This window comes from Heterocephalus glaber, unplaced genomic scaffold (assembly GCF_053883595.1).
Source record: "Heterocephalus glaber isolate CG9 unplaced genomic scaffold, H.glaber_assembly_v1.0 deba00001561, whole genome shotgun sequence".
NCBI lineage: Eukaryota > Metazoa > Chordata > Mammalia > Rodentia > Bathyergidae > Heterocephalus > Heterocephalus glaber.
This window is the reverse complement of record NW_028258349.1, coordinates 8687526-8710232: the sequence shown is the minus strand read 5'-3', so window position 1 is coordinate 8710232 and position 22707 is coordinate 8687526. Positions and strand designations below refer to the sequence as shown.

The window sequence follows — 22707 nt, the reverse complement described above, 5'->3', positions numbered from 1 at the left end:
TGATGAGGGTGTGCCCTCGTTTGTGCTTCTTTTAGGAAGTCAGCATGTTTCCTCCCCTGGCTTCACCAGGAGTAAACACCCTGCTCACTCAGGTGTCCCTGGGTCATCAAATCCCAACCAGCAAGGCTCTGTGGTGGCCCAGGCATCTCCATCCAGGGCCGGCCCCACCTCTGCTCCATTTATCTTCATCCACCCAGGCTTCTACAGAATTTCATACTAGTCCATTTATCAAACATCTCTCAGAAATGACAGTGTCCCATGCTTTTCTAGTGGCTCACAAGCATTCCATTGTGTATCTGTACCACATTTTCTTTTCCCATGCATCCATCCACGGAGACCTAGATTGTTCCACATCCTGGCTCTTGGGAACAGTGCTGCCCTACACACAGGAATGTAGGTGTCTCTTTGACACATTGATTTCATTTCTTTTGGATGTATATTTGGCAATGAGATTGCTGGATCATGGGGTATTTCCATTTTTAATGTTAGGGGGAACTTCCATGTTGTTTAAAAAAGACAAAGTCTCTCAGAGACCTGAAAAAGGTATCTTTTCAACACTGGAGCCTCCAAAAGACAGCCTGGTATTCTGGTGTCAGCCTCTCTTCCCTTGAACTTAGGACCTGCCTCCCTCCTCAACTGGTGTTTACTTGTGTGAGTTTGCTTTTCTGGTCCTTGATAATGTTTTATATAATTTTTTTCCACCTATAAGTCCTGCATATTTCTTGTTAAATGTATTTCTGAACAATTCTATATTTGAGGATGTTCAAATAACTGATGATCATTTAATATTACATTTATCAACTGGTTATTTCTAATAAAATAGTGATTATTTTTATATTTTATCATGTAATTACCACTTTATCAGTTGTCTCATTAATTCCAGTGGCTTTCTAGTTGTCTCTGTTGGTTTTTCTAGGTAGATGATCATATCATAAGCAAAAATTATAAATAAAATTTTTATTTCCTCTTTTCCAGAATATATTGTTTTCTATTAAAATTTCCATGTGTCTGTGCATATAAGAGAGAAGGAAAGAGACAGAGACAGAAACAGAGAGAGAGAAAGAAAAATCTTTCCAACTTTTTCAATTCAATGAAATAAATTACAGTAAAATTATCCCTTCCTTAAAGGACTGATAATCCCACCAGTAATACTTTCTGGTCTCAGTATTTTTATAGAATTATTTCTTTAACAAAATTTTTATTTTTCTTTAGTCTTTGGTTTATTTATATTTTCCATATTTTCTTAAGCGGTCTGAAATGCGTCTCCTTTGCACATTATTAGTGTTATATAGTTTCTGTTTTTAGCAGAGTTGTTCATAGAAATCTCTCAAAAGTCTATAAATCTCCTTCATATTTGTGATTATATCTATATTATTCTCACTCCTATTTTGGGCTCAATTTTCCTTGATTAGATTTCTTGGTTTTGAATATTTTATTTATCATTTCAGGGAATCCAATCTCATTTATTTAGCAATTCTGCTGACTGCATATTTATGCTTGTTATTTCGGTTAATTCCTTTGTCCTACTTTCCTGATTTTTAAAAATTTTTTGCTGATTAGTTGAGTTTAATTGTCAGAATATTTGTTTTTACTTTTGCCTTGCTTAATAAGAAAAACATGTAAGATAAGGGTAAGCGCAGCTTTGGCCGCAGCCCATAAATTTCCCTGTGTCATTGTCTCATTGTTTTTCAAATCATCTATATTTGTAGTTGTATTCTATCTTTTACTCAGTTACACAGAATTGTGTTTATTAAATCTCAAGTAGTTTCTCATTTAAAATTATGTTGTTTATATATAGTTTGTATTGCAATTGGATAATGTAACCATTGCAACATTTTAAAGAATATAATCAGGTATTTTAGACTTCTAATGTAATTCTTGTCACAAAGATTCCATGGGGAGTAGAGAAAAGCAAGAATAAACTCTGCAAAATTTGATATATTGCTATTAAGTGAACTTTATCAATAGACTTCACTAACTTTGATATATTAAGTGAGCTAAGAAAAAATATGGTACTAAATCAGAAAAATACAATTATAACTTACCACTAATATTGTGTTTCTCTTCATTTATCTTTATATCTCTCATAGCTTTTCAGTATATATATTGTGATTCAACATTATTCATGACAGCAACAATAATCAAAGTAATAATACCTGACATATGTGAGGTACGTATGCTGTACTAACAACTGGGTCATTCACATTGAATGTCTGCTTAGCTTTCCGTTTGTCACACTGACACTATGAGGATGATCTGAAGTTGGCAGTGGAGGAAACTGCCACAGAGCACATCAGGGAGGGTCAGATTAGGCTGTGTGGATCAGGAGAAAAATAACAAGTTAAATCACGATGAAAGTTTGTTCCATTTACTTTGTGGCCTGGGGCTGGTATTATGGAGACTTCAAGTTGTCCCCAGGTCCACAGGATTCTTGTCTGTATTTTGTCATCCTTAGCTCAAAGATCTAAACTTAGACCTGGCTGAATTCAGATTCAGTGTTCCTAACCACCAGCTAGCCTGTTTCCTTTGGTATCTTACAGGGGAGACAGATGAAGGGCCTGACCATATGGACATCTGAGTCACCCGAAGTAACCTCTTCCCCAAACCCACAGTAGCCCTTGAAGTTAAGAGATGCTCACTTCCAAGTCCACCTTTTATGAAGGTGGAGACTGAGGTCCAGGCATTCATAAGTGTGGCCCGAGCCTTCCCCTGGAAGCCTTGCCACCTGCTGCAGGTGCTGCAGGCGCTGCCCACCCCTTGCTCTCTGACTTCTTCTTTGGAATAGCAGGAGTCGTAGTCTCATAGTTCTCTGTCATCTTCTAAGGCCCTCTGTTTCTTTTTTTTTTGTGCCTATGGTTAATACTTAGCTTAATCTCTTCTGTTAGCTCGTGCGACAGTGGGGAAGACTGTGTGTATTTGGTTATGTATTGCAGATGGCTTACTTTTTTGGCTTTATGTTACTTGCCTCTGTGAAGTAGGGCAGAAAAATGCCCACTTTCATGGGATAATGGAAGGGAGAATAGAGAAGAAAGACACATGGAAACACAAATATTTCAATATACTAGCTAGACACTCAGATAAGACCTGGTAAGAAAACTTTGAAAAGAAAGGTATGTTCTCTAGGAATTTTGTGAATTAGTATTTGAAGCATAGCATCTTCTCCCCATCCCCCCTTTATCTTTTCTACTTGGAAAAGGAAAACTATTGGTATAATGATATTTTCTCTTTAATCTTATACTGGTGTCATGGATTAAGTCTACTGTCAGAGACAATTTTGTCTTTTTCTTTTCAATTTTGCCTCTCTTACTGTTTGTTGTCTGTCTTGAACTTTGAGAACAATGGGAATAGTGGCCTCATGTGCTGGCATTTCTCTCTCTGACTTCTAAAGAATGCTTCCAATATTTTACTATTTAAAAAAATTCTGCTGTAGTTCTTAATTGTCACATCAACAAGTATTTTCCCTGTGATAACTAGCTTCTCATAGTTTTTTTTTTTTTTTTTTTTTTTTTGGTACCAGGGATTGAACCCTTCTCATAGTTTTAATAAACATGTGTGTTAAAATCTATCAGCTTTTGTGATGATCACTTTTCCTGTTTAATCTTTTAAATTTGTTAATTTAAGATTGGTTCCCTAATATTGGTTTAATCTTTCTGAGTGAACCATACTTGGTCAAAGTTTACTATTTTTTCTATAATATTATAGTTTGTTTCTTTGTATGTCCCCACATTTCTGATGAAAAGTAACCTTAGCTGATCATTTTTTCTTTCTGTTTCATTGAGTTTGTTGATCATATTTAAAAGCTCTTTATCTGATTTGGGAGTGAAGTTAAACTAGAATCTTTAGTTTAAGGAGCTTTAACCGAGCAGCAAAAATTTTTATGTTTATTTTCAGGTGTTTAAACTTCTATTTTACTAATTCCATAATCTTTATTAAGTGCTCTCAAATAATTTGGGTTTATTTTTCATCAGTTTCCTAGCTTTTTGAGCTTTAGGATTATTTATGTTATTTTTTAACTTTCTTTATTTTCTCCCATGTGTGTTCAACTTTACATATTCATGGGAGTCTTCGTAGAACTTCACATATGGTATTTCCATTGGCAGATTTCATTGTAAATAGTTCGTTATTTATTTGGACTTCCTTTTTACCCTGGAAGCTATTTAGCAGTAGAAGTAATAATAGCTTTAAAAAGAATGATAGAAGAGAGCTTAGTAATAGTTTCTGTTATTGACAAGTGGATAGGGCTTTTATTATTTTGCTATGCATTTTATTGTAGACTTTTGGTCACTAAATGGACCTATATTTTCACATTTTAAACTTTGTTAGAATTTTCTTTGTGTTAGTTTTTGCAAAACTACAAGATTTAATTTTAAATAAATATTTTCTGCTTATTGGAGTCATAATTTTGTGTGTAAAGAGATTTAGATAATATATTAGAAATATCTACAAACCCATAGAAATAGGCTAAATGTTTCATACATTTTTTTATTTCCTCAGACTCTATTGATCCAGTAGCTAAATTACTAAAGTAATAATTACTCATCAAGATAAAGTACATAAGAGATGAATCAACATTGTTCATAGAGGTAAGTGAAATTTCAATGACAGAAAATGGAGTAGGGATGCACGAATAAAGATGGACAAAGGAACTGAAATCTTTGTGCCAACAGAGAGGGTAACAGTGAAAAACAAATTAATTTTCCCCACAGGGCTCAAGGAAGGTCTGGGACTCACATGTGACAGTTGCCAAGGTTGCACATCTGTCCTGAGCAGTTAGATGTCACCCCCCATGCCTTTTCCAATCTTTTTGTCTTCCATGTGTGGCCAAGAAAATATCCCATTCCCATCTCTGCGGGGAATGGGAGCTTGATTAACTTTAAAGTGGAGAGACTCCAGATGTTGGAGAGAGTAGACACAGTTGGGAGAGAAGATGCTGAACTGAGAACAAAAGGAATAAGTAAATTCAAATCAAGAATGGTCATTCACACACCCTTTCCTCCAGTCTATTCTCAGGGTTTCATTAACTTGGTATATCCCCTACTGTCGTGTAGGAGTTTGAAGGGGTTTTTTTCTTCTAGAGAAACAAAATGGCCATAAATAAAAAGTCTTGAAAAGCCTCCTAATGGAGGAGGGGGTATCTAATAAAAAGACAAAACCTAGCAGCTTGATATTGCCATAATGGAGGTCCACAGGGGAGACCTTGTGCAGATATATGGAGCTTCCAATGAGTTTTAAGTTTTGCTCTTAAATTTGAATGGACAACCAAAATCACAACACATAAGAGAAAAGACTCATAGTGGACACCATAGTCTAAAGCAAGGAAGGATAAAAAATGAAAGCAAAGAAACAAATATAAAAGAACTTAGAGGAACAGATAATGGATGAGCAAGAATAAAACACATAGCAGAATAATAGTGTTGAGAAGATGAGTAACAAGAGAGAAAAAATGAGAAATGTGTTGGGCCTATCCTAGGGCTCCTATATCTGACCAGTAGTTGAAAAATTATGGAGAAAGGATCATCAAAGAGGTTATACTGACTGCTACAGTTGGATCCTAAGTGTCCTCCAGATGTCCATGTGCTACAGATTTAGTCCCCAGAATGGCACTATGGGGACCCAGGGGATGTCTTCAGGTCACCGAGGGTGTGACTTGAAGGTTGTAGTAGGACCCCAGCCCCTTCCTCTTCCATGACATGAGGCAACTTTGCTCCACTGTGTGCTCCCGCCACAATGTGTCAACACAGGCTCAGGAAGCAGAGGAGCAAATAAATCATGGACTAGATCCTCCAAAACTGAAGTAAAACAACCTTTGTCTCTTCAGAGCTTGGTCACTCCAGTGATTTGTTATTGCCATGGAAAACTGACTTCCATGTAATTGACAGATTGGTTGCACGTGTGAAGTGTACAATGGAATGAACAAAAAAAACCAACAAAAAATAAACTTTTTAAAAAAGAGAGAGAAAAAAAATAAAACTATGCCAACCACAGCATCACAAAATTTCAGAACACCAATGATAAAAAAAGCAGACCAAAAAGAACTTCCAAGAGGAAAATCAAAACAAAAAGAGACTCGTTTTATATAATGGGATAGTGTATTAGTCAGTTTTCTTGCTGCTGGGACACAATGCCAGATATTTACAAAGTAAAGGAGGAAAGGTTGAATTTGGCTCAGTTTCAGTCCATGGTTGGCTGGTTCCAAGGCAGGAACATCCATAGCAGAAGGATCTTGCAGAGGAAAGTTGCTCACCTCATGGCAACCAGGAAGCAGAGAGGGAAAGGGAAAAGCCAGGGACATAACACCCTTCCAGTTCATGTTTCAGTTCACCCATCTCCAACCAGACTCCAGGTTGTAACAGCGCATAAACTCATCCACAAATTAATCCACTGATGAGTATAGTCCCACCATGAGTCAGCTGCTGTCCAAAAGCCCCACCCTGAACATAAGGGTTTGAGGGATATTCTTGAATTAACCCATAACAAACAGGAAATGAGATAAAAATGCTGTTTCTCCACTGTGATTCTGCAAGCAAAGTGAACAAGCTCACTCACAAAAGGTTGTGGAAGAGAAGTCTCTGGGGGTAGGGAGCACATGAGGAACTCAGAAATATGTCTGAACATTTGGAAGATTACTGACAGGTATTTGACAGGTTTTTTGTATTATTTAGAAGAAATCACTCTCTACACATAGAACACTAAGTAAATAGGAAAACAAAACAATTGTCAATGCCAAAAAAAAAGCAAAATATTTCTAGGAAACTATTATATGCTGCTTGGCTAGGCAGAAGACAATATGGTCATATTAATGTAAACATGAATTACTGATATAACCAGAAATTATGATGTAGATATATGGATTACATGGAGGAAGAAAAGCAGAGGGTGGATGTGGAAAAGTAAAAATTGTAACTAATAAAATGAGAAATCAGTAATATATGTAATACTCATAAATCAACTAATAACAACATTAGCATTAGTCAGAAATAAGTAAAATCTTGAAAAGCTCTTCCTTACAGAAACCAGGAGTGGAGAGGAGGAAGGAGTGAAGCAGACCTTTTGATCTTATTTCATTTTTTAAAAATTATACACATTTATTACTTTAGTAAAAATGAAAATATTTTGAATAGTTAAGAACAAATTACACAGCTATATTTATAGTCAACTTTGTTACTGTGTTAACCACCACCCTTTTACAGACACATGATTAATGACAAAAGATACAAAAACCTAAATGGGAATAGGATGATCATTTTAGACAGGGTGATGGGTCAAAGGTGTGTGCACACACACACACACCATGGGTCAAGATGAACCTTGACCTCTGTGATGATTCATTTTATGTTTGAACTTCACAGGGCTGATGGGATACTCAGATACTTGGTCAAACCTTCTTCCTGATATATTTGTGATGGTGTGTCTGGATGACATTATCATCTAAAAGAGTAGACTGATTAAAGCCGATTGTCCTCCCTCATGTGTGTGGGCCTCAACAAATTATTCAAAGGCCTGAATAGAACAAAGAGGCCAACTGTCCCAGGAGCGAGAATGCACTTTTCCAGCACGACTTGGGCTGGAGGCATCAGACACTTATTTTGAGCTGAGGCATCAGACTTTTCTTTCCTTCAGACTCAAAGTGAAACATTGGATCTACTTGGTCTCAAGGCTGCAGGCTTCTATTCTGGACCTTATACCACTGACCTTCCTGATTCTCAGGCCTTTGGACCCAGACTGAAGCTGCGTCAGCGTTCTCCTGAGCCTCCATAATGCTGACTGCAAATCTCAAAGCTTCTCAGTCTCTGTAATCAATGAGACAATTTCTCACAACAGATCGATGTATTTATCTATGTATCTTTGTATCTATCTGTCGTCTTGTTGGTTCTGTTTCTCTGGAGAACCCTGACTAAAACAACCCCTACCTCATATCATATGCAAAAAAGAGCTCAAGATATATCAATGAGTTAAATATGCTAATTAAAATAAGTCAGGTCCCTAGAAGAAAAAATAGGAAAAGGCTTTAATTGTCTTTGTGTAGGCAAACATTTGTTTAACAAGGCCAAAAAATGTACTACTAATAAAAGAAAAGATTAATATATTGGACTTTATTAAAACTAAGTAGTATGTTTAAAAGCACCATTAAAGGAAAGAAGAGACAAACCACAAACTCAGGAGAGATATTTGAGATACAAATATCCAACAGTAAATTTAAATTAAAAGTATAAAGAGACCTTATATAAATCAATTGGAAAAATTCAGACAATCCAATGAAAAGTAAAAAAATTGAATAGGCCTTTAGCAAAGAAGAAATTTTAAATAATCAATAAACACATTAAAGTGTTCATTGTCATTAAGCATCAGTAAGACATTTATTAAATCTCAATGACTCTTCTACACACCTGGCAAAAAGACTAATATGAAAGATTCACATTGCCAGATGTTAGAGAGAATGGAGAAGAGCTAGAACTATCTTAAACTGCTAATGAGAATATAAATAGGTACAATTGCTTTGTGAAATTATTTGGCCATACCTACCAAAGCAAAACATGCATTTATCTTATGACCAAGCAATTTTAATTACCAGTACATATATATACATACACACACACATATTCCTACCACCAGCACCAAAAAATGAGTGTTTATATCTACCAAAAGATGTTATTAAATACTTAGACATCCATTCTTTACAAAAGCACCCAAACAGAAAAACAAAAGTTGAATGGATAAATAAAGTCGTTGTTGAATCTATGCAATGAAATACAACTCAGCAATGAAGAAGAACCACATCTGAGTAGAGTCAAGATTCATGAACTCATAGACACAAAGGTACAGAAGAAACAACTCGCATGAGAGAGTACACACTTGATGATTTCATCTATATGAAGTTCAAAATGGGCTCAACTTCCTTAATCGTGAGGTGTGATCATAAATTATAGTGAATATTTAAATTTTAATTTTTTTTTGTACCGGGGATTGAACTTGGGTCCTTGCACTTGCAAGGCAGGCAGCATACCCACTGAACTAAATCCCCAGCCCCTGAATATTTAAATTTTAAAAATTTATAAATAGGGCACACATGTGTAAATACTGAATAGTTTCTCTATTGTGAGAAATTGAAAGTGTAAATAAGGATTAAAACGATTAAAATGAATAATTGAAAATTTGAAATAGGAAGAAAAGTTCCAAAGGGGTAGGGGAACCAGCAGGAAAGAAAGGAAAGGAAAAATTATGAGAAAAGAAAAAAATGGAAACAAAGTCTATGTAAATAGGGAAGGGTGGAGGGCGTGAAGGGTGCACAGGTAATGGGGAAAAAATAAGAACCAAGATACATCATGTACAGGTACAAGCACCCAATGATAGATGTAAACATATTGTATACCTAAAATGTACCAATAAAAGCACTTAAGGAAAAAAAATTTATTACAGCAAGAGAAACATTGCCACTAATCTGCTTCAAATATTCTCCCTTGATTCAAACAAACTTATTCAAACACACTTATTCTATCATTCTTGCCATTTTTTCAAGTACTTCTGGAAGTCTTCTTTCATGAATGTGTTTAGTTGCTCTCTTGTAGTTGCTTCAATGTCCTGAATTGATTCAAAACCTATACCTTTCATGGTCTTTTTGACATTGGGGAAAGCCAGGAATCCCATGGTGCCAGATCCACTGAATAAGGTGGGTGAGGACATACCATATACTATATGTTTCTGTTTGACAGAAATTTCCATAAACATTTAAAATCAATTCATGACATTCAAGTATCCATGAAAATACACTCAGATAACTTTTATATGCTGGGAAGCAAAATCATATGATTTGATTTTTATGATATGTGGTAGTCTGGAGCTGAACCAGCAATATCTCCAAGGTATGCCAGTAATTTGTATCAGACTTTGATACATCAAGGCAGGATGTTGTGAATGCTAGGTTAATTATTAATAAAGTAACAAAATAATAAATAGGTTAATAAAGGAAAGAAAGAGAATAATGAAAAGTATTTGATTAAATATAGAAAGGAGAAGAACAACATACAAGTGCATCAAGTGAAAGACAAAAGGTAAAATAGACACAAACAAAATAGAATCATAATTACATTAACTATAAGTGGGTAAATGAACCAAGTAACAAAGACCATCAAATTGGATGGAAAGACAAAAACTATCTCCAACTGCTTAAGACTCACAAGTTTAATCATGAGAATACACAATGTGAAAAGTAAAACAATGAGAAAAAACATTGGCGTAAACTCTAAACAAAAGGGCTACTGTAACCATACTTACACTGCCAGAGTAGTTTTTAAAACAAGAAATAATGCTAAAAGGAGAGCTACATTTCATAATGAAAAGGTGGTGAATCCAGGGAAAAGGATCACAGTTCTAAAAGTGAATGTGCACAGAAACTTAAATCCCAAATACATAAGAACTGCAACATTAAGGAACTTAAAATTAGGAATAGAAAACATCAGTACTATGCTTTTCTTCTTTTAATGTGATGAACAGCCTTTATAAATTTTATAATTTCATATCTTACTTGTTGAAATGAAACAAACTTGGACAGTATATTATATAGTCTCACTTCACATTTTGAGAGGTTTATGTTTTAACTCCATATTAATAAGTAAGATTAGCCTATAGCTTTTTTCTACATAGTCCTTGTCTGGTTTGGGTATATCTGCTGTGCTAATCATATAAAATAATTCTAACTTCTTTTTGTCTTCCAAAAGTGCTGGTGGAAGTTTAGAGTTATTTGTTGTTTAATTGTTTAGTAGAATTTTTCTTTAAAATGATCTGTGCTCATTGTTTTCTTTGTGGGAGGATTTTTACTATTCATGCAAATTACTTAATGATTATAAGATTATTTTTTCCATTAAGTTTATTGGTACATTTTAGGTATAAAATACAGTTACATTCATCATTGGGATCTTGTACTTTTACATGACAGATCTTGGTTCTTATTTTTTCCCCTTCTCCTCTCCTCCCTTCACCCCCTCCATTCTTCCCTATTTACAAAGTCTTTGTTTCCATTTTTTTCCTTTTCTCATATTTTTTCTTTTCCTTTCTTTCCTTTCCCCTACCCCTCCCACTTCCCCTACTCCTTTAGACCTTTTCTTCCTATTACACAAAATCAATTACACATTTTTTAAAAATTATAATATCAAGATTTAGAGGACATCACCAGAGATTTTACAGAATTTAAAAGGATATAAAAAGCATATTACAAAAATCTTTTTTGAAATAAATTTGGCAACTTCTATGAAGTACCTTGGAAGACAAATTAATGAAGCTGACTCTGGAAGAAATATTAAATTTGAATAGCACCTATTAAAGGAAGTATATTCCTAGCTTGAAAACCTACCTATATGACAACAACAGGCTCATATACATTTTAACTGATAAATTATATCAAACATGTAAAGCAGAAAAAAGAAGGAACACTTCTCCCCTCATTTTAGGAAATCAACATTGTGCTAATACTAAAACTGGATAAAGATAATAGAAGAGAAAAGTATGAACATAAATAAAAATTTGTTTAACAAAACAATTAGAAGTCAGATCTGGCAGTATGTAGTAAGTGGTTTTATTATAGGGATGGCAGTGTTGGTTCAGCATTGGAAGATCCATCCCCATAAGTCATCATTTTAACAAAGGGAGGAAAAAGCCATATGATCCTGTCAGTAGTTGCAGAAAAAGTATTGGACTAAATTCTATAGCTGTTCATGGTCAAAGCTATCATGAGTCTAGAAGCAGAATAGAATCTTCTCAACAGATAAAAGACATGTACTCCATACTTCCACCAAAAACACCTTATATGAATGGAAAAGATACAATGCTTTCTCCCTAAGGTAGGGAACAAGGGCAGATTTGCCCACTCTTCATCTGCTCGTTAAACTTTGAAACAAGGCCCAAACTAAAATAGTCTGGAAATAAAAATAAACTAATAGCATAGGATTAGCAAGGTAGAAGTAAAATCTTTATATGTAGATGAAATAATCATCTACATAGAAAATACTAATAAATCTCTAGGAACCCCTAGAACTTGTATTTGAATTTAGCATGATTAGAAAACACAAGGTATACACAAAAATTCAGATCTATGTATATTTGCTATAAATGAAGAACTGGATATTGAAATTTAAAAGTTATGTAGGAGTAAAAGTACCTAGAAAAGAAAAAAAAAATAACAGTGCTGGAAGACATTAATTACCTAATTTTAAGACTTCCTCTAAAGCTACAGTAATCAAGGCAATATTGGCATAATGAAAGACATGTAGATCAATGGAATAAAACAGACAGTCTAGAAACAGAACCACACATATATGGTCCACTGATTTTTGAAAGATTATTTAACATTAATATTTTATAGAACATAAACTCAACTCAAGAGCAGAGGAAAAGATAAAGTTTTCAACAAATGTACTAGAACACCTAGAATCCGTATGTAAAAAATTAACCTCAACACTTTATTTCCATACATAAAAATAACTTGAAATGATCTATGAATCTAAATATGAAAGACTAAAACTATAAAACTTTAAGAAGAAATTATAAGGGAAAGTGGTCATGAATTTAGGGTAGGCAAGAATTTCCTAGGATACAAAAAACATGATGTATAATAGAAAAAATTTAATAAATGAGATTCCATCAAAATTTAGAACTTTAAAAGACATCATTAAGAAAATGAAAAGTAGTCCTTAACCAGAACATATTTATAGTACATATAACCTATGACCAGAATAAATAAAGAACTCTTACAGCTCATTAATAGACAACCCAATTAAAAAGTAGACACAAGAAGATGATAAATAGCCAATACAGCACAAGGAAAGGTGTGCAACACTAGAATAAGAAAAATACTAATCAGTACAATAACAAGATCGAATTATACACTCATTAGGGAGGTTAAATTAAAGGTTTTAAAAGAACAAATGTCAGCTTAGGTGTGAACCAGTTAGAACTTTCTAATGCTGCTAGTGTGAATGTAAAATGGTAAAACCATTTTGGAAAACAATATAGAAATTTCTTGTACTACTGTTAAGAACCAACAGTTCTGTTCTTAAGTATTTTTTTTACTTAAGACAAATGAAAACACATGTTCACAATAGATTTGTATATACAGGTTGACTGTCCCTTATCTGAAATTCTTGGGACCAGAAGTGTTTCAGATTTTGAAATCCACTTGATCTACAAAGAGGATAGCTACTCCTGCTTTTTTTCTGCTTCCTGTTGCATGGAGTATTGTTTTCCACCCTTTAACTTTCAGCCTATGAGTTTCTGTTTAAATTAAGTGTGTTTCTTGTACGCGGCATATTGTTGGATCTTGCTTCTTGACCCATTCTGCCAGTCTATTTCTTTTGATTGGTGAATTGAGACCATTAACATTAATAGTTATAGCTGATACATATTGACTTACCATTGTCATGACGTTTTCTTTTTATTGGATTCTCCCCTTTTGCATTTAATTTCTTGTCATGCCCAATGGATTCATTCTACTTTGCTTCCTGGGGTTGTGGTCCTCATTATCTTTTCCTAGGATATTGTCTAAAAGTTTTTGGAGTGCTGGTTTGGTACTCATGAAGTTCCTAAGGTGCTCTTTGTCATGAAAGTATCTTATTTCTCCATCAATTTTGAAAGATAGTTTTGCAGGGTACATCAATCTGGGTTGGAGGCTGCTTTCCTTTAGGGCTTGGAATACATCACTCCAAGTTCTTCTTGCCTTGAGGGTTTGCATTGAGAAGTCTGCTGTGATTCTGATGGGCTTTCCTTTGTATGTGACTTGTTTCCTTTCTCTAACTGCTTGTAGAATTTTGTTCTTCTGTTGGGAATCTTCGGTTCTGGAATCTTAACTATTATATGCCTATATGTAGATTTTTTTTATCATAGCTATTTGGAGTCCTATATGCCTCCCGTATCTGTATGTCAAGTTCTTTTCCCCTGCTTGGGAAGTTTCTGCATCACTTCTGTGAACAGTTTTTTTAAAGTCGTCTGCACACTCCTGTTTCTTCATTGACTCTGATCAGTTTATGTTATTCTTCTTTGCATCGTCTAGCACCTGCTGGATTGATTTCTCATGGTCCCTTACTATTTTAAAGAAATTTTTCTTTTCCTGGTCACTAATTGCAATTTTATCTCTTATATCTCAAACTCCATCCTCCCATTGGCTCATTTTGCTGTGTAAACTTTCAATGGAGTTTTTAATCTCCTGAAAATCTGTTTTATGGATTCCATTTGTTTCCTATGTTGGGATTCCATCATGTTCCTCAGCTCCTCTATTTTTTTATCTGTGTCCTCTCTAGACTTATCAATCTTGTTTTGCACTATGGGCACAATCTCTGCTGTTATCTGAGAAATTATTTCTGATTTCATTTTTTCCAGATCCTCTTTTGTTGACAGTTCAGGGAGTCCAGGAGGTTGAGTATCAGATTGTTCCATGCTTTTTCCCTTTGGGGTTGTCTTGGATGATCTACAAGTCTGGTTTTGAGGCTTGTTCATGTGTCTTCTCATTTCAACAGATGCAGCCTGCTGTGCCTTTGTTGAGGCAACTTTTTGCTCACCCAGTGGTCTTCAATTCTCAGCAAGCCACAGAGCTGCCTTTTCTCTGCTGCTCACTAATTCCTGGGTTCAGAAAGGGGGCCTTCTGGATCCCTGAGCTGACCTGTTGTTTGGGTGGGCTTCTGGCTGGGGCCTGTGCACACTTGGGATGGTATCTAGGTGTGTCTCTGGCTGGGGCCGCTATGTAACTATTGTCTGGGAGAGTCTTTGACTGTGGGCTGTGCACCTCAGTTCCTGTTGTGTGAGCAAGCTTCTGGCTAGGGTCTTGTGCACTTACTGATGGTATTGGGGTGAACCTCTGGCTGTTGGTTGTGTGCCTGTGCAGCTCTTTTCCAGGCAGGTCCTTGGCTTGGGCTGATGTGCCCCAGCCTCTGGGGTCAGGTCAGAGCCCTGGCTGGGATCTGCTTGCAGGTGCACTGCTCTGGTCCACACTGCTGTTCCCTCAACTAAGATGGTCTGGTGTGCCTTCATTGCAGAGATTTTCTTCACTTTTCCAGTGGGCTTTAATTTACATCAAGGGGCCTCACAAAGGCCCTCTTTCTGTTGTTCACTTCTACTCTATTTTTTCAGGTTCAAAACAATGTCCTTTATGGCCCCTGCAACTCTGTGGTATGGATCCAGATAATGGCTCAGCACAGCTGGGGGCGGGGGGAGGGGGGGAGGCTCACCTCCATGCCGCTCTGGGGCGGTGATACAGTGGCCCGAGAGGCTCACTTTGGCCCTCTGGGGCAGTGATATGGCAGCCAGAGAGGCTCACCTCCTCAGCGCTCGGGGCTGATTATAAGATTATTAAACTTTAATGTTTCTTATTTGGCCAGATTAGCTGATTTTTCTAGGAATTTGTCCATTTCAACAAAATGTCCAGTATATCATAAAGTTGAAAAAATAAATTATTTTCTTTAAATCTCTGCTGAATTTTCAGTTTGTATTTTCTTTTGCATTCCTAAAATTATTTTATTTGTGCTTTCTCTCTATGCTTTCTCTAATAATTCATCTTGCTAGAGTTCATCTGCTTTATTAAGCCTTTCAAAATAACTTTTAGTAAACACTTGCTAGAGTTCACTTAGTTTTGTTAAGAATCTCTGGTAAAACTTTTTTTCTTTATTGAATTTTATTCTTTAACACATCTCTTTTCCAATACAAATTTCCTATATTATTTATATATATATATATATATATATATATATATATATATATATCTTTAGAAAAAACTTTTTTGGCCTTCCAAGAGTTATTTTATATATATTTAATATTATTCATATTATATATTAATATTATTGAGTCTTTATTAATAGATATAATGAACTAGTGATACAATGTTAAAGCTCTATGGATGAGATTTTAAATATTTTAATTCTAAATTTATCATGTTATGTTCAGTATAAAATCAGTTCTTTGAAATTTTTGAGTATTACTGCATGTGTTTAATTTTGATAAATATTCTCTCTGTGCAATAGTTTTATTTTATGTTTGTCTTAATCAATTTTCTGTTGCTATACCAGAATACCTGAGACTGGATAGCTTAGAGGTTGATTTTGATTTATAGTTTTGGAGGCTGGAAAGTCTAAGGATATGATGCCAGCATCTACATGGCCTCTACTGAGGACCACCTGCTGTTTCAGTTCATGGCAGAAAAAGTGGAAGGGTAAGCATTGCATGTGGAAGAAGAATGTGTGTGCCAGAGAGTAAGAGGAGGTGCCAGGCTCGCTTATAAAAACCTGCTATCAGATTAACACATTTAGTCCCACAAAAATGAGAATTCCCAGAGACCATGTTAATCTGTTCACGAGGGTGGAACCTCGTGTCTATCACCTCTTAAAGACCCATCACCTCTCATACCATTACACTGGCAATTAAACTTCCACAAGAGTTTTGGTGGGGACCAACCATAGCAATATTTATCCATTAACTCCAGGCTGTTAGTTGTATGGATTAAATTTTCTACGTCTTTTATCAAATTTTTTCCATCTTATCTATTATTTTCTGAGAAAGATGTGTCAAAATTTTGATCATACTTGTTTTTCCTTTTTAGTGATGTCTATTTTTATTTTCATAATGTAAAGCTATCATAAAATTCATGTTAATGTAGAAATTAATAGGGGTGGTATGTTTCATAATTGGTAACTTAGACTTAAAGTCTAATTTTCTAGTCTTTATACTGTTACATCAGCTCCCTTTCGGTTCGTTAGTTTAACTCTAATATATCTGTCTTCATTCTATTACTTTCAAACTTTTGTATCTGAATATTTTAGATATTCCTCCTATGAACAGCTTATTTTTCCTTAAAATGTAGTCTGAAAATATTTGTCCTTCATCCTGAATCTTTAATTCATTTCCATTTAATATAAAAATTGTTACAAAATTGACTTTATTTCTTCCATTTAATTTTGTTAATACTGTGTTTTGTTTGTTTGTTTGTGGTACTGGAAATTAAACCCAGGGCCAGCCTCATAAAGGCAAGCTCTCTACTGCTGAACTACATTCCCAGTCCTTTTTATTTTTTATTTTGAGACAAGATCTTGTTCAGTTGTCCAGGCCAGCCTTGAACTTGTGATCATCCCATGTCAGCCTCCAAAGTAATTGCAAATACATGAGTGTACCACCATATCCACCTAATCTTGTGCTTTCTTTTTGCACTTTTCTTTATTTACTTTTCTATCCTTTGATGTATTTTTAAATGTAGATGATTTTTCTTACCTTCTGTTCTTCTATCTTCTGACTAATCAATCTTTTCCTTCTTACAAAGTAATATAATCACCCCAGAATATTTAACAACTGCCACTTAACTGTGCTAATTTTGTTCAATATATTATTTTTGCGCAGTTTGTACTATACATTTTAGAAATATTTGCTTTATATGGTCATTGTTTAATTAGATTTACCCACATGTATATAATTTTCATTGTTTATTCTTCCCTATATCTCAGAACACTTTTTCTCGATTATGAAAAAAGGCCTTTGGTAGTTCTAAGAGTTTCATTCTCTTAAACTCTATATTTTTCTTGTTGTGAAACACATTTCATCTTCATTCTTGTAAGATACAATTTCATACCCAGCACTCCTAAATTGAGAGTAATTTTCTCAAAATTGTAAATATGTTTTCCTGTCTTCCAGGTTTTAGCTCTGCTGTTGATCGTTCCAGAGTAGTTATTCTTATGATGTACTATTCTTCATTTTCTGTCCACTCTAAAATTTTCCTTTTTCTTCTCAAGGGTTTGCAGATATAGACTTACTCATACTTGCTCAGTAGGGAAGTAGTTGAGCTTCATGAATCTGTTGATTAGTGTGTGTGTCTTTGTTTATCAATATCAAAAATTAGCAGTCCCTATATTTTTGGCTATTTCCTCTCCCCCAGTTCTCTCAATATGTTGATTCTTGAACTCTGAAGAGACATATGTTAGGCTTTCACACTCTATTTTCATCTCTATATTTTTAAACTGTGCATTGAGATTTTTTAATTCCTATAAACTCTATTATCTCTTTAAAATTGTTCCCAGTCATTTTTTTCATAGTTTCTAACTCCATAGACACAATTTCAAAAACTTCCCTTTATTTAATCATAATAAGCATGCTTTTTAAAATTCTGAATTTTATCATTACAATAGTATAGATTTTTCCATGTTTGATTTTTTTTCCTGCTAACTCTTGTTACTGTGGCTTGTTTACTCATGTGATTTATAATTTTTGATTGTTAGTATATGGTCTCTAGAATTTTATCTACTAGAGTTTTTGAAGCCTGAATTTAAAATGGATCCTCCAAAGAAGGTTTAGTTAAGCACCTATGAACATCACCCACCTGAAACCACCATAAATTTTCATGGGAATTTTCAAATCAGAATAGTAGTGTAAATTTAATTCCCAAATGCATGCAATGATTTATACTAGAAATTTTTAAAGAATCTTTCTTCTGTTTATTCCCTCCATCTAGAGCCAAAGACAAGATAAAAAGGTATTACATTTTCTCTGTGGGGTATGTTTTTCCCAGAGCACCTAGCAGGGCTGCTGACTATATGTAGCTGCCTTTGATCTGACCACCTACCTTGAGCATAGCCAGAGCTTGTCTCCTGCATAAAGAGTTTGTCTCTGTGTGGTTTAAGCTGTGTGCTATAGCACTGAATCATCTGTAGCAAAAGTTTTTCTCTTGATATCAAGCCTGCCACATTGCCAAAAAGGATGAGTCCATTTCCACTTCTTTTTTCCTCCAAATCCTGCATAGAATAGGTTAGAAAACAGCCTAATCTTTCTTCTGTTGCAGTTGGCTTTTCTCTCCCTTCTGGAGTTTTTCCTTCCCTGGAAATAAAAGTATTCACTGGAGTTATGTATAGGAATCAAACACATCTCATCAAACTTGTAGATATAAACCTTTGTGCATTTTTTGATTAATGCTTTTATTTCCCCTAAAGAGAATTATTCCATTATATCCTTGATAATTGACTCAGTTGTATTTTTCTGGTCTCTTTCTGATAATATCAATGGTATAAATATTTTTGCTCGCCATTTCTTCCTGTAACTCAAATCTTTTATTCTGAAATTCTGAATGAATCTTTGTACATTTGATATTTGAAAGAGTATTTGGATAGTTGTTTTATTTCCTTCATGTCTGTCATCCTGGCCCTCAGAGTGTCTGTCTTCTTAGCCTGGAAAAGCAATTCTGCCCTCTTAGAGCTTGCTGTATTTGTTCTCTGTATCCCTGGTTTGATTTTGTGTGTGCAGTTTAATACCTGCAATGCCACCTTCACCTACACTATGCTTCTATTTGTTTCTTTATAGACTTTTGGTCACTTAGGAACCTCCTCTTTCATTTCAGTCTGTTTGCTCATTTTCACATCTTTCACCTCATTTTACAGAGTTCATTTTTCCCTGAATTTAACTGAAAGCACACAGTAAATAATGCAATATATTTTAAGTATGTTATAACTGCCATATTCTCCAGTTTAATGCAATCTTTTCATAGGTATCTATTTTTGGCCACATTATTCAAACTAAAACAAGAAAAAGTCTACCAAACTAGGTAAACGCTTCAAACAGTGTGGGCAGATTCTCCCCCAATCCCCTCTCCTCCGCCCACCAGGCTACATTGAGATCTGAAGCTGGAAGATGGGCTGGCATGAGTTTGCAAACCAGTTTAGTCACAAGGCATCTGGAGAGGAGTAGAAAAGACACTGTGAGACAATCATAGCAGAAAAATTTCAATTTCCTTCAGCTCCTTTTCTGTGTTTGCTGAAGCCAAACACCAAGGATTAGCTCTCCAAATGGAGTTTTCCCTTTAGGTCTGCCTCCACTTCCAGTGTGGAATAATGCTATTGCTTCCTGGCCTTACAGTCCATGGCCTTGGCAAAGACTGTCACCTGAGCTTCTGTATTTGCTGCTGCCATTCTTAACCTTGAACCTTCAGAACAGCTACTTCCCAGCATATTGACCAATAGTAGCTAAAAACTAGGAGCTCACGGTAAACTTAGGACCTGCCCTCAGTCCTGTTCACACTACTTAAAATGCAGAAGTTTAAATGGATTGGGTCACGATTTTCCCTATGTCCACAGTGCCTACTGCTTTCTCAGGAAAGTAGATGTATATTTCCTTTTGGCTATTTTCTTCTTTTTTACCTTTTTTCTACTCTACTTAGCAGTAATTTGTTGTAGCTTCTGACCTATTCACAGTGCACATGTTCTCTAATTCCAGCGAAGGCACTGGCATGTCGCTCTCCCTCTACTCCTCCTGTCATTCTGGATGGTAGGTGGACAAAGAGTGTTAAATGTCTTCACTGACCCAGGAATCTGTCTCAGTTAGTACTCTGCAGATTTTTGTGTATTTATTAAATGTTTACAGAGCATCTCTCTCAATGTGTTTTCTGTTGCTGTAACAGAATATCTGTGACTGTGTAATTTATAAAGAAGCATATTATTTTGGCTCATCATCTGGGAAGTCCAAAATTGAGTAGCCACATCTGGTGGGGAGTTATGTTACTTCAACCCAAGGCAGAAAACAAGGGTAAACAGGTATATGCAAAAAAGACAAAACACAACAGATAACCTTGCTTTAAATCAGCTTGCTTTCACTATTCCACAAGAGCAAAAGCTCACTGATGTGAGAAAGGTATTAATCTATCCATATGGGCTTCATCCCTATAACTTACACATCTCCCACCAGGCCTGCCACCCCACATTGTCACCCTGAGGAATTAGGTTTCCAGGACATGAACTGGGGGGGCGGGGGGACTCAAGCCATAGTAGCCAGCACCCATCATAACTGGCATGTCCTTTGCACCAGATACATCAAGGAACAAAGCAGTCAAATATCTTTAGCATTACACACTGCTAATCAGTAAATCATATAGAAGGTGATAATATCATGGAAATCGGAGTGCAGGCTAAAGGGCAGCAGGTTAGGAGGGGATCAGAGAGCCCCTCATTGAGAAGACAAGATAGGACCAAAGGAGAGAAGAAGGTGAGAGTGTTGGTCACATGCCTCTCTGAGGGAACATGGCCCAAAGCAGTGGGAAGAGCAGAGGCAAAAGCTCCACATTCACAGTATGGGAGGCAGAAGTAAGGGGGCTGCAGGTTCAAAGCCCGGCTGGGCAACTTAGCTAGATCCCACTCAATTTTTTTTTTTAATTACAAATAGGTCTAGGGATGTGGCTCAGTGTGAAGGCCCTGGGTTTGATCTTCAGTAGGAAAAAACAAAGTCAGGCCTGAGCCTGGGATGTCCAGAGCACAGCTAGGAGGCAGGGGCAGCTGCTGCAGAGGAGCAGAACCTGGAAGATAGGTCAGTTGTTAGGTAAAGAGAAATGGGAGCCACGGGCAAGTTTTGGAGAGAGGAAGACTCTCACCTAATTTACACTTCAAAGGATCAGTTTGGCTGTGCCTGGAACACAGAAGTCCTGGGATGCAAGTAGAACTCTTGAAAGCCACCCAGTAGCCACTAAGACCACTGACTACATCTTAAACAGTGATTCTCGCACAGACTGCACATGAGGATCACTTAGCGTGAAGCCCACTTTCTTTTAACTGGAGATTGAGCTACCCAGGACCTTTGTACTGAGCTACATCCCCAGCCCTTTTTAAAGTTTTGCACTGTGAAACAGAGTCTCAATAAGTTGCTTAGCTTGCTAGGCTGGGCTCGAATTTGTGATCCTCCTGCTTCAGCCTCCCAGAGTGACAGAATTACAGGCATCCATCATTATGCCCACATTTTTCAAAGTCAATGTTAAGGCCACACCCTAGATAAACTGAAGCAGAATTCTGAATGGGTCCCAAGCATCAGTGCTTTCTAAATCTCCTCAGCAGACAGTTCTCAATAACACAAAGGTACCCTGGGTCTCCCCATCTGATCTGTGGGGTCCTGGAAGGAGAGAGCATGCTTTGATTTGGTTGGACCCATGGCACCTGCTTGGCACATAGTACTGATGAATTAATGCATGAAATTTCAATTTCACCAAAAGAGAAACCAGAATATTGATGGAAACATGTGGTCTTCCCAGCCCAGAGCTCATTGAGAAAGATGCAAGATTCACAAGAAGAGATTTAGGACAAAGGTTTCATTACTGACTTAAGAAAGAACAGTTTCTCAATATGTAGACTCCCTTGGCTCCCAAAGGATGTACTAGTCACCTCTGATATGTGTGTGCTGGGACTATGGCGGTCCTGGGGCCCTGTGACCTGTCTCCCTGAGAGCTCCAGATTGGACAGCACCATGGACTTGCTCAGCCTCAAAAACAGCAGCCCCCATGCCTTGAGAGGACCTGAGGTTCACCCCACCCCCATCCACAGAGAATGCCCAGCTGCTCCCACCACCTGCCCCCCAAAGCTGGCACAATGTGAAATCACAGCTTAGGTCATCCTATTGGGTGTTTCCAAGTTCAGGCTCATGGCTTGGGAATGCAGTCCCTCAGAGGAAACCCACAGGGCCCCTTGTTTATCCTCACCAGTTCCATGTGGTGGCACCAAGGCTGCTGAGTAAATGTCAGGCAGCCAGGTGTCAGAGGCAAGTGGAGCCAGATGCCTGTCCTGGAAGCTGGCTGAGTTCCAGTCCTCACCTGGGTGTCCCCAGGCCTGGAGCTACCACATGTTCAGAATACAGAGAGGAGATATGATCCCACCACAAGGCTGGAGACGCCATCTGGCTGGGCCAAAAGCTCCCATCCCAGAGTGCCCAGCCCTACCTCTCCAT

General features: G+C 36.5%; 1 long non-coding RNA gene across 2 annotated transcripts in view; it reads left to right on the top strand.

Moving 5' to 3' along the window:
* LOC110344743 (uncharacterized) overlaps nt 1-22707 on the top strand; it is a 66428-nt gene that overhangs the window by 25864 nt on the left and 17857 nt on the right. For both annotated transcript variants that reach the window (XR_002387524.2, XR_015443114.1), the window contains exons 4-5: nt 2091-2170; nt 4495-4583. This is a non-coding gene — a long non-coding RNA (uncharacterized LOC110344743). The remainder of the gene's footprint in view (nt 1-2090; nt 2171-4494; nt 4584-22707) is intronic.